Source organism: Lutra lutra, chromosome 9 (genome assembly GCF_902655055.1).
Source record: "Lutra lutra chromosome 9, mLutLut1.2, whole genome shotgun sequence".
NCBI classification, from domain to species: domain Eukaryota; kingdom Metazoa; phylum Chordata; class Mammalia; order Carnivora; family Mustelidae; genus Lutra; species Lutra lutra.
In genome coordinates this window covers 10,602,256-10,618,624 of record NC_062286.1, presented here as the reverse complement: position 1 = coordinate 10,618,624, position 16,369 = coordinate 10,602,256, and the positions used below count along the sequence as shown (strand labels likewise).

The window sequence follows — 16,369 nt, the reverse complement described above, 5'->3', positions numbered from 1 at the left end:
GTGATAAAAATCATTTGAATCAGACCATAATTTAATTCTGATATTTTTCGGAGGTATTTTTTCAGAGGATTATTTTAGCTTCTGAATAATTTAAAACAATTTTGGTTTACTGTATTCAGTAAAGAAAAGCAGTTGAGTTTAGATTCTGTATTCTTTGTAGATCACGATTTTTTTCATTTAAATCAGTGATTATGTATTTTAGATGTATTTCATAGAAAATGCCTATCTTATATGGATATTGAGTTACAGTTTTATAGTTTGAGCTTGATAATATCAGACCTGGATTTGAAATCATGTATAGTTCATGTTCTCCAGTTCTGGTATATTTTCTGTCAGCACTGCTACATGGCTTAAAGAGAGTCACTTCCTTTATCTGACCTGATTTTTCTCAACTGTAAAAAACTGAATTTGAATTAATGGCCAATGGACTTTGCAGGTCTAAGTTTCTTTTTTTTTTTTTTTTAAAGATTTTATTTATTTGAGAGAGAGAGAGAGAAAGATCACAAGTAGGCAGAGAGGCAGGCAGAGAGAGAGAGGGGAGGAAGCAGGCTCCCTGCTGAGCAGAGAGCCCGATGTGGGGCTCTATCCCAGGACCTGGGATCATGACCTGAGCTGAAGGCAGAGGAAGGCAGAGGCTTTAACCACTGAGCCACCCAGGCGCCCCCTAAGTTTCTTTTTTATGTTAGTCTCAAATTGCCAGTCTAAAAGCTTCTTGCATAAAACATGCAAAACACAATGATTTTGTGTAAATTTCTTGTATATCTCTTATGTTTTTGTGATCACCATATAGGATCACAATATAAAGCTATTTCCTTTATAAGTAAATAATCGTTTCTGTAATCTAGACAAGGTCATAGTTTTCCGTTTTAATATTTTTTAACAATGTTATTTGATTAGCATGAATAAAATGTGATATGATATAAAATACAAAATAAAAACAAGATATATGTTATATATTAATATATATACATGATATATTACATATATCTGTTACACATATATGTAATATATATATAGGCATAAGTCTCCTGAGATTTTAGATCAATTAATTCCTTTTAAAATTAAGTTGTATTTTTAAGGCAGACCCTTTTTGTTTCAATATATGAGGATGTTGCCCTTCTGAATATAAGTTGAAGAAACTCAAGACATGATTCAGACCCATCCATATTTGAAAGCTTCTCCAGACTTTATTAGTTTATTTCTACCCAATTGCTCTGTGGTTCTTCAAAGCCTGTGATTGCACTAAGTGGAGGGTGGCTCACTGGGTAATTCTTGCTTCCTCTGGTTACCTCCCACCACATGTTGTCTTGAATCAGAATGCCGGCCCTTCATTCAAGCGATCAGCCATGCCTTTATATGTTCCTTGTGGTTTAGTGTTCAGGGGCTTAGAGGCCTGATCACTCAGGGAGAGCATACAGTCTTGTGAGTCATGGGGGTTTCACGGAGCTCTTAATTCTCAAAAGCCCTTAATTTGAAGAGACAGTTCACTAATGGTTTAAACAAGTTCCCATGACCCTGCCATCTGCTTGCATTAAAACAAGGTGAATCACTCACTCTGCTTCTACTTTCTCCAAATGAAAGTGGACGTGACTTCTGTGTCCATCACCCAGAAGACACATGAACTTGCCCATCTCTGCCTCTTCTTCCAGAATCCACCGCACGCCGCCTTCAAGGAATGGCTTAAGCAGAGGAGAGCACATCGATGTGTTATACCAAGTGAAAAGAGCCTTTCATACATGGTTGCGCATCTCCTACTGCCAGTATTCACCCTATGGCAGGTGAACTCAGACTTTCCATGTTTATCCAAACATTCTTACTGACGGGTGTGTAGATTTAGTATGAAGATAAATATTTTTGCTGAAAATCTATGGCAGGCCATTTGGTACTCCCAGAGCCTGGTATCTCCAAGACTCGGAGGTATTCTTATTAGTTGAATTATCTGTCTCTCCTGGGAGATTCTGATCTCTTTGAGGACAGTAGATTTGTCATAGTCATTTTATTTCCTGCAGTTCCTAGTATAGTTCCTGGGGTTGGCTGACTCACTGACTGGCTGATCTGGTTTGATGAGACTCAGTGAAGGATATTACTTAGTCCTATTTTTTTTTTTTAAAGTATGCCCAAGTGTTTCGATAAAGGACTCTAAACTTATAAATTGCCCCAATGGAATTAACCCCAGATATCCTGGCATTTATTACACATCATTTTTTATACTATAAAATCCATAAAAGAGACAAGGGAGGAAATAAAATTGAAGCTGGGACTTAAATTAGTAAAATGAATAGCATTTCCATCAGTATGGAAAGAGGGAGAAAATCCCAGATAGTAAAAACTGAGGGGTGGTAAGAAGGGGAAGAAATTGGATATGGGCTTGGTTCATGGGGGAAAGAATAATTCATCTCACTTAATTGGAGTTAGAGCCTAAGTTGGGAGAGAATGGAAATTAAAATAGGTGAGTGGATTTAGAGGGTCTTGAATGCTTTATAGTGGTGCCTAAAACTGGTAAAGGGCAAGTTTAAATTATAATCTTCTGGGTCAGTTTTTTATATTTGGATTGTACTTGTTGACATTTAAAATGCTATTATAAATACAGTATATCCTCTTCTTTTTAATTACCTTATGAGGTGGAAACTGCTAGATAGTCTTACCAATCTGAAGGTGGAGCCTTATTGTAGCATCAAGTCGCACCATCCTGCAGAGGTCTGCTTGTAGACCTTTACCTGCTTGTAGAAGAAACTAGAATATCCCGGAACAGATTGTGTCGTTCTGAATGTTTGCTCCCTAAAATTTTTTGTGCCCTTTCAAGATGTCGATAGCAGGAAAAAGTCTACCATAAGGGATAGACATTCAGAAAATACAATATTGTGTTTGCATTTACCTTCTACTCCCAAAGCTAATTGTTGAACAAGGCTTTGCCTGTTATGACTCATCAGTATGTGGCTGGATTTTGTGATCTTTGTCCTTTGGGTGTCAAGTGGGGCATTCATGCTTATTTGATTGGTCAACATAGAGGATTTCTCAGGTTATACTGAAGCATCAGACAGAATTCTTGTACCCAAGAAACTAACTACTTATGAGAGGAGACAACATTTTAATGTAATTTCTGTAATGCCAAGTCTTAGACAGACAGATGGTAAACAGACAATATGTGAGGGTGTTACTTTAGTTCTTTGGCTCAAATACATGTGCTGTGTGTTTTAACATGTTTTTTTGAATTCAGAATTACACATAAATACACATACTCACATATACCACACTATACAAATCTGTGTTTCAAAACAGAACAGCTGTGCAAAAATTCTTGAACTCAAAGAACTTTTCTCTTGCCAAAGGGGGAAAAAATTGTCTTGACAATTAATACACACACACACACACACACACACACACACACACCACACACACACACACATTAATAGCTGGGCTATAGAAAGTCCCACCTTAAATACTAAAAGAAATTACTGAAATTCTTAAGACCTTTATCAACTGGGTTGATATTAGAAATGTACTTTAAAAAATTCTTCTTTTAGAAAAGTCAGAGGAAAAAGATCACCAGATACTTCTTCTGAATAGTTCCTAAACTACTTTGATTAAAATTGGCATTTTTCTTGGCCTGACTTGAATTTGTTTGAGAGAAATAATATATACTCAATTCTTGCTAATCACTAAGGTCAATAAAACATCCATCTTCTGCTTTACCTTCCCTCTTGGATGAGCAGCTGACTGATAGCTGAGGATTAGGTGTGGGAAGTATGTTGGCTCAAATATTTAGTTCCAGCCAGTGTTACTGTAATTCAGCAATTGTTAATTCAGCATTTAAAAAATATGTACTGAGCTCAAGTCCAGGCATATGGAATGAGTTTTAGGGAATAAGGACAAAAATTATGCATGGGACACCTGGATGTCTCGGTCGGTTAAGCATCTGCCTTCAGCTCAGGTCATGATTCCGGGGTCCTGGGATCGAGCCCTGCATTGGGCTCCCCACTCAATGGGGAGTCTGCTTCTCCTTCTCCCTCTGCCCCCTCCCCTCTTATGATCTCTCTCTCTCTCTCGCTGTCTATCTCAAATAAAACCTTTTTTAAAATTATGCTTAAAAAAGGTTGCATGTTCTAAATGACCACTAAAATATTTCCTGCCCTGCATTTTATTCCAGAACATTTCCTTTCCCCTATCATGAAGTGGAGTGTATATCATCCCTCCTTGAACTTAAGCCTTTGTGACTGAATTAACTAATAGAATACAATAGCTATGATGCCTAAAACTAGGTCATAAAAGCAGTGCAGCTTCTGGCTCTCTTAGGACTTGCCTTGGAACACTGACATGCCATTGAAGACATCTGAAGCTGCCATCTTGTGAGGAAGCCCAAACCAGCTCATGTGTAGAAAACACATGGAGAGGTACTAAGGGTACATGAGGAGAAGAGATCCCATTCAGCCCTCAGCTGCCTTAGTCCTCCATTGTTCCAGCTCTAGCCACTGTTTGCCTGTGTCTACATGAGAAACTCCAAACCAGAATAGGTCAAATGAGCAATTCGCAAATCCCTGATCCCCAAAACTATGAGAGAGAAATGATTGTTGTTTTAAGCAATTTCGGGGATTATCTGATATGCAATAATAATAGATACCCAGAAGCAGATAGAATAGATATCCAGAACATATAGAATACTGTCCTTAGTAAGTCCTAATTTAGTGAAAAACATCAGTCTTAATAATTTACATGAATGACCTAATATATCACATAAATATAATAAAAGGGAGATAGTTGGTGAGTGCCACAAGGCAAAAGCCATAATGCTGTGTACAAACCCAAAGAAAGCTGAGATGGGGTCCTCCTGAAGCTAACACCAAAAACCTCGCAGAATTGCTGGTGGGTGACCTGGCCATAGACTCACAGATGAAACGTGACACTTAGAGGTGGGACAATTCCAGATGGGAGAACCAAGTCACCCATTAATGTGTAACTACTTCAATATGTAATAGCTTATATGTTTCTCTACTACCATGACCGGCTCAAACCCCAGAGGGCAAGATCACCATTTCTATGGCAGCCTTTGTCATTTTGTCTTATGGCGACATCAGCCGTATGTGTTTGCATCCCACGTGGAATTCACATCTGCTTTTATTGATATGCATTTTGTGAGAGTTTCTGAGATTTGTGGCATCCCCTCTCTTCATCAAAACTGTATGGTCAGGGGGCGCCTGGGTGGCTCAGTGCGTTAAAGCCTCTGCCTTCAGCTCAGGTCATGATCCCAGGGTCCTGGGATTGAGCCCCGCGTTGGGGTTTCTGCTCAGCAGGGAGCCTGCTTCCACATCTCTCTCTGCCTGCCTCTCTGCCTACTTGTGATCTCTGTCAAATAAATAAATAAAATCTTTAAAACAAAAACAAAAACAAAAAAACTGTATTGTCAGAGCCCCTACCCAGTTCCTGTGCCTTGGGCAGACTGGAGAGAAAAGGAAACAATGTCCTTCTCCTGAAAGAGCTCATGGCCCCATCATGGAGACAGGTAAAAACCTCACAGTGGTGGTAGAGGGTACCAGGCATTAGAGGAAAAGTGGGCTGAGACAACTGGTGGCAAGAGGAGGGGAGTGAGCTGCCATGACTGAGAGCTTCTGGGAAAGCTCTGGGGGGAGGGGTGTGCAGTATTTTAACACTCATTATGGGTTCAGTTCTGCCAGGCAGAAAGGGAAAGAAGGAATTCCGGGCACAGGGGATGGGAAGAAAAAGTGTTCCCCAACGTAAAACATGGTGTGTTTTGGGAACTGCAGAGAGTTCTGTATAACCCAGGGTGCAGAATTTACATGGCGAGCCTGAGAGATAAGGCCGGAGAAGGGAGCAGGAGCCAGCTTACTGAGGGCCCGACTGTCCCCATTAAGCTGAGGAGTTTGGATTCCATCCCAAAGGTGACGGGACAGTCTTTGAAAGGTCAGGAGTTACTGCATCTATACATTCAAATTGTAATTATTTCTCACGTAGCCATTTTCTCTCTGTGTGGTTTCTGGGGCTAGGACATACTTTTTGATAAAAAGCCATCTCACTTTTGCCTTCCTTAAAATTCCGTCATCCATTTCTCCAATGGATCCTATTCACCCTAATGACTAGACCTAATGTAGCTGAAAGAAATACCACCTTACAGGAATCAGAGGCAATCTATTCCAAAGTGGTTTCCACTCACTGTTCTTTCTGGAAATGTGGTTTCTCATGACATGAAACTTTCATGGTGCCATAAAGACGCTAATTGTGGTAATTTACGGGCTGTGGCTCTGTAAGATCCATTCAGTCTCCTCAAGACGGATTAATTACAATTTGAGGATTCCCACCCCCATACAAAAACCACAATATCGGCCCATTCCCACTGTCAGGAAATCTGGTGGTAAATAATTCAAGATAAATACTGTCCCAGGGGAAGATTGCAAGTGCCTATGTTTCATGACCTGTGACATCCCCGGTTGCCAGTGGGACCATGGGCTCGTTAATGAACCTTCACGTATTGGTTCAGGTTATCTGATCTGCCTGGAGCCTTCCCATTCATCATCCTTGGCAGTGAAGGGCAGTTCCTCCAGAAAACCCATTCCCATATTCTTCCCTTGCATGAGGCTGATGGTGCTCTCAATGCTTTATGATTGTTTTTTTTTGTTTGTTTGTTTGTTTTTTTTAGAGTGCCAGGAAGAGGCTTTAAATTCAGCCACCAGTGTCCATGGAAGATGTTTGATTTTTAGTTTTACTCAATTAAAAAAAAAATACTTCCTGCATAGCTAATAATTCTAGCCATTTCATGGCGAACAACACAGACATGGCTCTGGGTCTCAAGGCATTTACAATATAGCCCTGCATTGTTGGGAAAAGAGCAATGTTAAAAATGATAGTATTTTAGGGTTGGCCAGTGCTTTCACACATGACGTCTTTTGAGTGCTTTTGGATGTTTGTGTTACCTCCGTCTCCCAGCTGGCTTGGGGCGTAGTCTGTTCTGAGGGTAGGTAATTTGATTTTCCCAAATCTCTGTACCAGACTTTGTCCTACTGCCCTTCTCTGGGGTGAATACCTTCCATATATCTGGTTCTAAAGTAAGTAACTTACAGTCTTATGTAACTTAACACTCACAGTAAATCCATGAGGAAGTCCTGGTAACCTAATTTGACCAAGGACCAAGTTGAAGTTTACAGAAGCTCAGTAACTTGCCCCAACTGCTCAGCTCCCAGTCATCCTGGGGCATCAGACTTCGAAGGTGTTCTTTATTTACTGCTCTCAGTGAGTGGCCTTAGATACCTGCCTACGTAAAATAATTTCTGGAAGTTTCCTTCTGTTTCGGATTTTTGAGAATATGACAGAGGACCTGCTTGGTGCTTATGAAGTTTTAATTTATTTATTTTAGTGTAATTAGTATTAGGAGGACAGATCTTAGTGTGGTCATCCATCCTTTGGGGAAACTGATGCACGTTTCTGTTTGCACCAAAGTTCCATGCCCCATGTCCATTCTGTCCCCACCCATCCAGGGATGGGATGCAACTTGTGCTCTGTGATTTCTCTTAAGAGACCTTTGTGTCTATAAAACAGACCTTATTAAAACTTTGGGAGCAGTAATTGGGTTTTAGTTTGTAGCAGTGCAAACTACATAAAATTAAATATTAGGCATGCCACAAAATTAAATAATAAATTTAATTATAGGAAAACTATAGTAGCTAAAGTTCATCATAAACATAGAGAAGTGGAATGACATCAAAGTTGTCTTTCACTCTGTAGTGTATATTTTATCTGTAATGCATCCTGTGTGTGTAATTCCGGCTTCCCGACATCTCACTACCTGAAAGCCCTTGCTGCCTTTCCCAGAGCACCAGGGCCCAGCCATGCTCAGACCCACCACACCTCCTTGAAGCTCAGTCCCCTCTTTTTTTTTTTGTTTTTTGTTTTCCATCTTCCCTAAATGGCTTATGAATGTGCTCTGCAAAGCCAAGGGCCATTTAGCTCTTCATTCATCTTTTCGCAGCTTGACAAACCTGCACGTACTTGAGACCTTTTGTCTCTACCTCCCTCCCGTAAATGTTCATCAGTGTAAAGATAGGAAATTGACCCTTCCCTCGCCTTATTTGCCATACGCTGACCTCCAAAATATTCAAGGGGGAAAGCTTCCATAATCAGATCTGGTTTCATATATCTGTTTTTAAAAATGGATCCTGTGGGGTGTCTGGGTGTCTCAGTGGGCTAAAACCTCTGCCTTCGGCTCAGGTCATGATCCCAGGGTCCTGGGATCGAGCCCCGCATCGGGCTCTCTGCTCAGCGGGGAGCCTGCTTCCCTTCCTCTCTCTCTGCCTGCCTCTCTGCCTACTTGTGATCTCTCTCTCTGTCAAATAAATAAATAAAATCTTTAAAAAAAAAAAAGGATCGTGTGACTTTTCACATACGACCCAGATACCCACGATCAGTTATGGAGGAACATTCTGTCATCAGTTTCCCGACAGTTTCCTCCCATTCCTCACTAAGGAATGGAAGACAATTCTAATCAGTTCTCTCCCTTCGTGTTTGGGATTGCCCAGTTCTCCTGATTTTCTTGCATGTTGTTTCGATCCCACATTGGTCTGTAGGAACTTGCTTCCACTTTTGGGGCCCATTTAAGAAAATGTTGAGACTTGTTAGCTTAGTTGAGGGTCTGGCTAAGGTTTTGCAATGCAGAATATGGTTAGCAATGGGCTGTAGAGTTGACCTGTCAAGCACCAAGTTGACTTTGTTAGCATACTGACTGCACCATCTGACCATCATGCAGCCTCCCTGAGCATCAGTTTTCTTACCTGCAAAATGGGCAAACAAATGAGAAAGTACTGTGAAGATGAAAAATGAAGCCATTCTAAGAAGAGCGTTTAGCATGGTGCCTGGCATATGGAAAGCTTCTTGACTTAGGCAAGATGCTAGTCACATTATTATTATTATTATTATTATTATTATTATTAATTATTATTATTTTGAAGATTTTATTTGTTTACTTGTCAGAGAGAAAGAGAGAGCACACAAGCGGGCAGAGTGGCAGGCAGAGGAGGAGAGAAGCAGGCTCCCTGCCAAACAAGGAGCCGGATCCGGGGCTTGACCCCAGGACCCCAGGATCATGACTTGAGTCGAAGGCAGCAGATTAACCAACTGAGTCACCCAGGTGTCCCATTAGTCACGTTACTGTTTCGGTGCAAAAAGAACTATAAATGCTTGTCTCTGTCATTCTTGTAGACAGAAATGAACTCTGGGCAGAAAACTGACGCCAAACCTTCTTGTACGATAATATTTAAATCAAACCTTCTCTTGCAGCCTTTACCTGCCTGTCTTCGGGTGCATCACTGCTTGATCGTTTCTGCTTGACATTGTGTTTGATAGACGAGTTCATGTTCTCCCCGTTTTATAGAGGAGGAGATAATGACGGGAGAAGTTGAGTCCCATGTGTGGTGTCGCCGTGTTACTGTTAAATATCCCCATAGAGTTTGATTCACAGATGGGCCCAGAACATGTTTGTCACTCAGTAGGCCATTCTGCAAATACTAGGTAGCGATTAAATAAATGCATGTTCAGAGAAATTTTTAAATGGTAGGTCTGCAACACTGTTTAGCCGAAGGGTGAAGCTCGTCCTTTTGTTTCTGGCAAAATCTTTATCCATTTGTGAAACACCGTCAAGCCCTTAGCAGGGAAATATTAAAACGTACTTGGGTTGCTCTTTGCACACCTTCCCCGCCCCTTGTCATTACAGGGGAATCGGAGGATGGTTTTCTCCCTGAACAAACAAATAAAAACCACGGTGTGTATTGTACGCAATCCAGTGAGAGAATGAGAACGTTCCCCGGAGTGTCTATCGCAGACCTCCCGTAAAAGCTGAAACAACTCTTACTGACTCCAGCTGGAAAATATAATCTTCCTCCAAAAGGCAAAGGGGTTCTGCAAAGGCTGAGACAGTCTCTAAATTATGCCTCTTCAGAGGAGGTTTGGCACTTCAAAGCAATTCAATTTGAGTCTCAGAGAGGGAGGGGACCTCTGAGGTCACCTGAGTGTGCCTCACCGCAGGCACCCAGCTGCTCATAGGACACATAGGAAAGGGCAGCCCAGAAGAGCTCAGGAGGAAGCCTTGATTCAGGGCCTGGGATTCAAAATCCCCGCCGCCCCATGCTTCTATGTTTATGTCCCTTCTCCCTGTCACTACCAACTAATCCTCTCTCAGACTTAACATTTCTTCTCCAGGCACCGGCATCAACCTAATAGGTCCCATCCCCCCTCAAGTGTGGTTGCCCTACATTCTTTTTAACTACAAATGTCAGGTTAATTCTGCTCAGAAACCTTTCCAATTCCAGCATGGCATTCGAAGACCTGAATGTTTTGCTTTATCTACCTATCCTATTTCATTTCCTTTCTCACATTTTATATTACATTAGTATGAACATTCCAGTCTCTTGCATGTTCTATGGAAGTCGGTATCTCTGTGTTTCTATGCCTGCTGTCTTCTGTTTGGAGCACTTCGTCCTTCCTCTTGGTTGTTCAAACATTCCCTCTTCCCAGACGCATGCCTATCCCCCTTGGCTGGGCTAAGGGTCCTGTTTTTCCCCACGGGAACGGCCTACATTTACCTTTCCAAAGGACTATTTCCTGCTTCAAAGAAATCAGCATTGAGGCTAGACATGCATTCTGACAGAGCTTAAATACATTGGTTTAAATTCGAGTTAAAATCCTTTCAAGTTCAGTCTTTGCTAGATGCCCTGTGACCCAACATGTCAGAACCAGTTAGTATAATGGTTTTACACCTGCATTTTCCAGTCAGGCAAACCGGGTTCAAATGGTAATTCTGCCAATTACTAGTGTATGTCCTTGAACAATTTACCAAATTATTGAAGTCTTTTTTTTTCTTTCTTTAATATGCAGATAGTTACCAATTTTTTTAAAGATTTATTTATTTTATTTTAGAGAGAGAGTGAGTGTTGTTGGGGGCGAGCAGCGGGAAAGAATCTGAAGCAGACTCGTCTGAGCAGGGAGCCCACTGCGGGGCTCGATCCCATCACCCTCAGATCATGACCTGAGCCAAAATAGAATCAGGACATTTAACTGATTGAGCCACCCCAGCGACCTGCCAATTAAGGCTTTGATAAAAATTACATAATATAATGCATAATAAGTAAGATGTATTAGCCCAGGGAAGGGTAAATGTAAGTTGATCAATAAATATTAGAAATAATATATCATATTTAAGAAACACTTTTCAAACTTCTCAGTCACAGACTCTCTGATTTCTGATCTCTTAGAATGTTTTTTTCCTCTGGAATCTCGAGATTTATATGTAATGCAGTGAAGGTCTACTCTGGTGCTACAGAAGTAGGGACAAGGAGGCAAGAGGGTGCTTTGCTAGTTCACCTAAGGCTGTTGTCCTGAGGTTTGAGTTAACAAATGTGCAGGGACTGACATAGAACTGTTCCTCAATAAACATTTAGATTGCCTTCTCACTGATGGCAAAACTTGGTTCTTTGAGGTTGTTTCTTTTCCCAGAAAAAACGTTTTAAAATCAAATTGTGCTTGGCAAATAATGGCTACCCCAAAGATGCCCATGTCCTAATCCTTAGAACCTAGGAATGTGCTAGGTTACATAGCAAAAGGAAATTAAAGTAGCCAGGTACAAGGAAGGTTGCTCATCAGCTGACTTTAAAATAGAGAGATTATCCTGGAGTATCCGGGAGGACTCAGTGTAAACACAATGGTTCTTAAAAGTGGAAGAGGGGGCAGAAGAGGAAAGTCAGAGAAGGCAGAAGTGAGATCAGAGAGATGCAATGTTGCTGGTTTAGAAGCGGGAAGAAGAGGGCCATGAGCCAAGGAATGTGAGTGGCTCCCAGACACTTTAAAAGGCAATAACATGGATTCAGCCCCTAGAGCCTCCGGAAGGAGCGCAGACCTACTGACACCTTGTTTGTAGTTCAGTGAGACCGGTGTCAGACTGGACCTGACAGAACCCCATGATAAACAATTTGTGTTGTTTAAAGCCACAAAGCCAGTGGTAATTTGTTACAGCAGCAATAGAAAATTAATATACAAATGAAGGAAAAAAATTGAATTTCTGATGGCCAGGAATCTGGAGTTTTGGACTTAGGGCATTGTATTATTGGTAGTTAAGACAAAATCGCCTATAAAGGAGGAACGGGATTTCCTGAGGAACTCACGAAGTCTCGGGGCACATAAATTCTCCCATCCAAGTACTAACCAGGCCCGGCCCTGCTTAGCTTCCGAGATCAGACGAGATCGGGCGCGTTCAGGGTGGTATGGCCGTAGACTCGGGGCACATAAATTCTAACAGCTTACAGGTTTCCCATCCTCTGTCTTATCAGAAGTTGTCAAGAAAAGCCAGAGTGCCTTTAGTGGTCATGGAAATGCTTGGGGACTGTCCTAGTGCTGTTCTCCCTGTTCATGAGGGTCTATGATTCTGTGCTGGTGAGGAAGGGATGCTGTAGCAGGGGTCTGCAAAGGGGCTTTGAATTTCACATTGTCATCTGATAATGACAATAGTGACAGCCATCATGTGTTTAGTATATTTCAGGAACCGTACCTTGGTTCTAGTCTTCAAGAAAAGAAAGGAAAAAAAAAAATCCATCTCAAGTATAATTGTAACTATTTAAAAAAAAAATTAGGAAACTGAACCACAGAGCTGCTCAGTGACTTACATTTCAACGACGGTACCTCTGCTGGGGTGCCAGGGTATAGGTCATTGTCACCCAAGCTGGGACTTTGCACACCGTATGGTATTAGCTCACTAATAAGCTACGCCTCTGTTTTTCATTTGGGAATAAAAAAGCAGCTGACATTGTGCTAAAATTTGTATGACACCTTAGTTATGAAATCTGCCCCTCTCCTCCCTGCCCCCATCAGGAAACCAGTCCTGTCCCGGAGCTATTTGATGGATTAGATATTCAACACTCACTATTTCTAATATATGTTGAACGTCAGTCTGCTGCTTATGGGACTGAACAGCTATTATTTCACTACAATATCATCATAGAAAATGTCATTGTATTTTCTTAGGCACAGTGCTGTGATACACAGTAACTTTGAAATCAACAGCTATTAGGACATTTTCCCAGAACAAAATGTGTCCCAGAAGAAACAATGTGATGTGGCTTATCCTAGTGTGTTATTTTCTCCAGAGCACTTGTCTCCTCCCCCTGCAAGCTCACAATATTTTAAGCCTCACAAATAACACTTTCAAGAGGACTGTGGAATGAAAGGCCCACACAGTGGTGGGGAACTCTAGGGGGCATGTGTATGTGTTTGCTTTCCTTAGGCGGATTCTGAAAAGGTACAGGATGTGGGAGGTGTTATGGTAGGTTTCACGAGGCCTGGAAAGCATGAAAGAATCCCTTCATCAGCCTCATTTTTGCAGAACTTCAAAGGGAGGCGGGGAAGAACAGGCTTAGGAGCAGTCAGGCTAGAAATTCACCATCTACTCTGTTTATTTCAATTGTGTTTCAAGTCCATTGCTCAGGTGACCTTACTGCTGTACTGGGAACTGACAAGGGGAGTAAGCACAACAGCTTGTCAAAACTTTACTCAAGTAAACTGCCATCTGGGGTCTTGCCTTCCTTTGGAGGCTCTGCAGATCCTCTGGAAGGGAAGGTGGCCAGCGGCAAATAACAGATTCTTATCCTCTGAAATTGACCCATACATTTTATCCCCAAGAAACTAGAGGTGAGAAAAGTTATGCATTTATTTCTTCATTCATATAAACCATTTTAATTAAATATAACCGGTATACTCAAAACCCCAGTACATCCCATTTCAGGGAGTGTACTGTTTATTTGCTTTGCTTTGTTTTGTTTTTGTTTTTTTTTTCCTTTAGACAACACCACTTTATACATCCTCTGGCTGCTATTAAACACGTTTGGTAACTGGTTTTCTGTCCTTGAGAAACTTGTCATCTAACTGGGGAGAGGAGACTTTCACATGTGGAAAACTCCAGAGCTATTTAAAGCACTTTCCACCATGGACCAACACAGTAAGGACCTGAAAATTATTTGGCTAAGAAAGAGAATCTACCAAGTTAATGGCATGGACAGTGCGTGCCATAATGTTTCAAAGGGGGTGCTGCCACTAAGAGGAAATCCCGGGTGAATGCTAGGCTGAGCTAAAGAAACTGGTAAGATTTAAAGGGGTGAGGGAGGCAAAGATATTCTGGATCATGGGGCTGCTGGGTACCCAACCCTGTGGGTTCCTGAGTAGGCTTGGAGGAAGTTGAGGCTTTTCATGGGAAGAATGAGCAAGGGATTAGAAAGGCAGGTTAGGCAGGGCCTTGAATGCTCTCATAAACATTTGCACCTGGTTCTACACATATAAACAGCTTTGAGGAATTGTCTTTTTTTTTTTTTTTTAAATATATCAGTGTTAATAGCAGCTTCAAAGCATTGAGAAAAGAGCAGTAGTCATGGTGCTCTTGGGGGTGATGGGGGGTCAGGGAATACGGTGTCCAGTCAGGAAGGTTGTTTTATTGGTCTAGCAGCGAGAACAGGTAGCATGAGAACCAAGGAGTGGACCACTCGGTGCCAAATCCTATTTTATGCTCTGGAACTCCTGCCCAGACTGTCATTCTTCCTTTAAAGATGAAGAAACTCAAGCTTGGGCCGTAGGATGATGTGTTTCAAGTCAAAAGACTACTATTTTTGTAGAACTTTTCTTGGCTGTAAATCTCCTGTTCTTTCCACTTCATCAGGCTGCTGGGAGATCATGAGCCCCAAGTTACTGCCTGTCCTGATTCAACCCCCACATCACAAGCGCCAATAACAGAGCTCACATCCTCCTCACAGACACACGGACACAGTTGAAGCAACCACCTCCACTCTTCCCAGAAGGCTGGGCCAGGGAATCGCAACATGGAGGGTAATGAATTCTCTCAGTAGGAAGAAGAGGATTCTTGTTTGTTAATCAAGTCATGTCCTTGGTGAATTCCACAGCTGGGGTCCCCATGATCTAGGACACATGGGAGACCCTTTCTCCTTTTCCGGGACTCTGGGGGAGGTGACCTTCACAGCACTTGCCTTTTATTTTGTTTTCCCAAGATTGATTGATTTCAGAGAGTGCGAGAGCAGGGGGAGGGGCAGAAGGAGAGAGAGAGAATCCCAAGCAGACTCCCTACTGAGCGTGGAGCTCGGTGGCGGGGCTTGCTCTTAAGATGCATGAGATCATGACCTGAGCTGAAATCACGAGTCTGTTCGTGTAACCAACTGAGCCCGCCAGGCGCCCCTACAGTGTTTGCCTTTTGAAATTCTGAAAGGCAGGTTATAAATAAATTTCTTTCTTCTTCTTCTTTTTTTAAATAGCTTGATGTTATCTGTTCTCACATGTATAAGCAGAGCTATTCATGTTTTGTGTCCTGTATGCAATACTCTCCCAGCAATGACTGCCCTGCACTGGAATGAATCTGTCTTGTCTCTTTCGCTCACACAAGTCCAAGAAGCCTGTGAGGGCAGAGATGGGTGCTCCTCCGTTGTTTGCTTTCAATCTGTTTCCCTGAGTTCTCGATCCTGATACAGCATCTTGATATACTTAAGTGAGCTGAATTACAGGATGAGAACTCTGGCTACATCTATGGTATAATAAAAAGCTAGGCGTTTCAAAGATTTTGACAAGAACAGCAAAATCAGTGAATTCCATTACAATGATTAAACAGTTGGACGTGTGGGTTTAATGTGGATGATTTTCTGTTGTGGAAGTTTAGTGTTTACTCACTATATGAGATGAGTACCTACTAATAGGAAAACCATTTTTTTTTTAAACTAGATAATCTCAGACCCAGGTATTTTACCGTATTCTTAATTATCTTTGTAATGAATTTTTCTTAAGTTTAGTAAATTTGCTATATACTTACATAAAATTATATTTGTAATTATGTGTGGTCTTTGTGTTTTACCTGTGATATGTATTTATATATAATTTACATTTATTTTATTATTTTTTTTTTAAAGATTTTATTTATTTATTTGACAGAGAGAGATCACAAGCAGGCAGAGAGGCAGGCAGAGAGACAGGAGGAAGCAGGCTCCTTGCTGAGCAGAGAACCCAATGCGGGACTCGATCCCAGGACTCCGAGATCATGACCTGAGCCGAAGGCAGCGGCCCAACCCACTGAGCCACCCAGGCGCCCCTATAATTTACATTTATAATATTTATCATTCTCTAATTCATTAAGTAATTTACTTTGGTTTCTTCCATGGTAATGTTTTTAAAAATCCTGTTCAACCCATCATCACATTGCCTAAGAGAAAAAGATGAGAAAACAAGCAGCTTGAGTTTTAGTTCCCCTCTACTACAAACTGATGTGATATTGAACAAATCATTTCTCTTCCATAGGCATAAAATTCCTCATTTGTAAAGTCACTTTAAATAAGTG

The 16,369-nt window shown here is 41.4% G+C and overlaps 1 long non-coding RNA gene across 1 annotated transcript in view; it reads left to right on the top strand.

Annotated features, from left to right (window-relative positions):
• Window positions 1-15,907, top strand: part of LOC125109382 (uncharacterized) — a 75,512-nt gene extending 59,605 nt beyond the window's left edge. The window contains exon 3 of the long non-coding RNA XR_007130210.1: window positions 14,693-15,907. This is a non-coding gene — a long non-coding RNA (uncharacterized LOC125109382). The remainder of the gene's footprint in view (window positions 1-14,692) is intronic.
• Window positions 15,908-16,369: the final 462 nt, after the last annotated feature.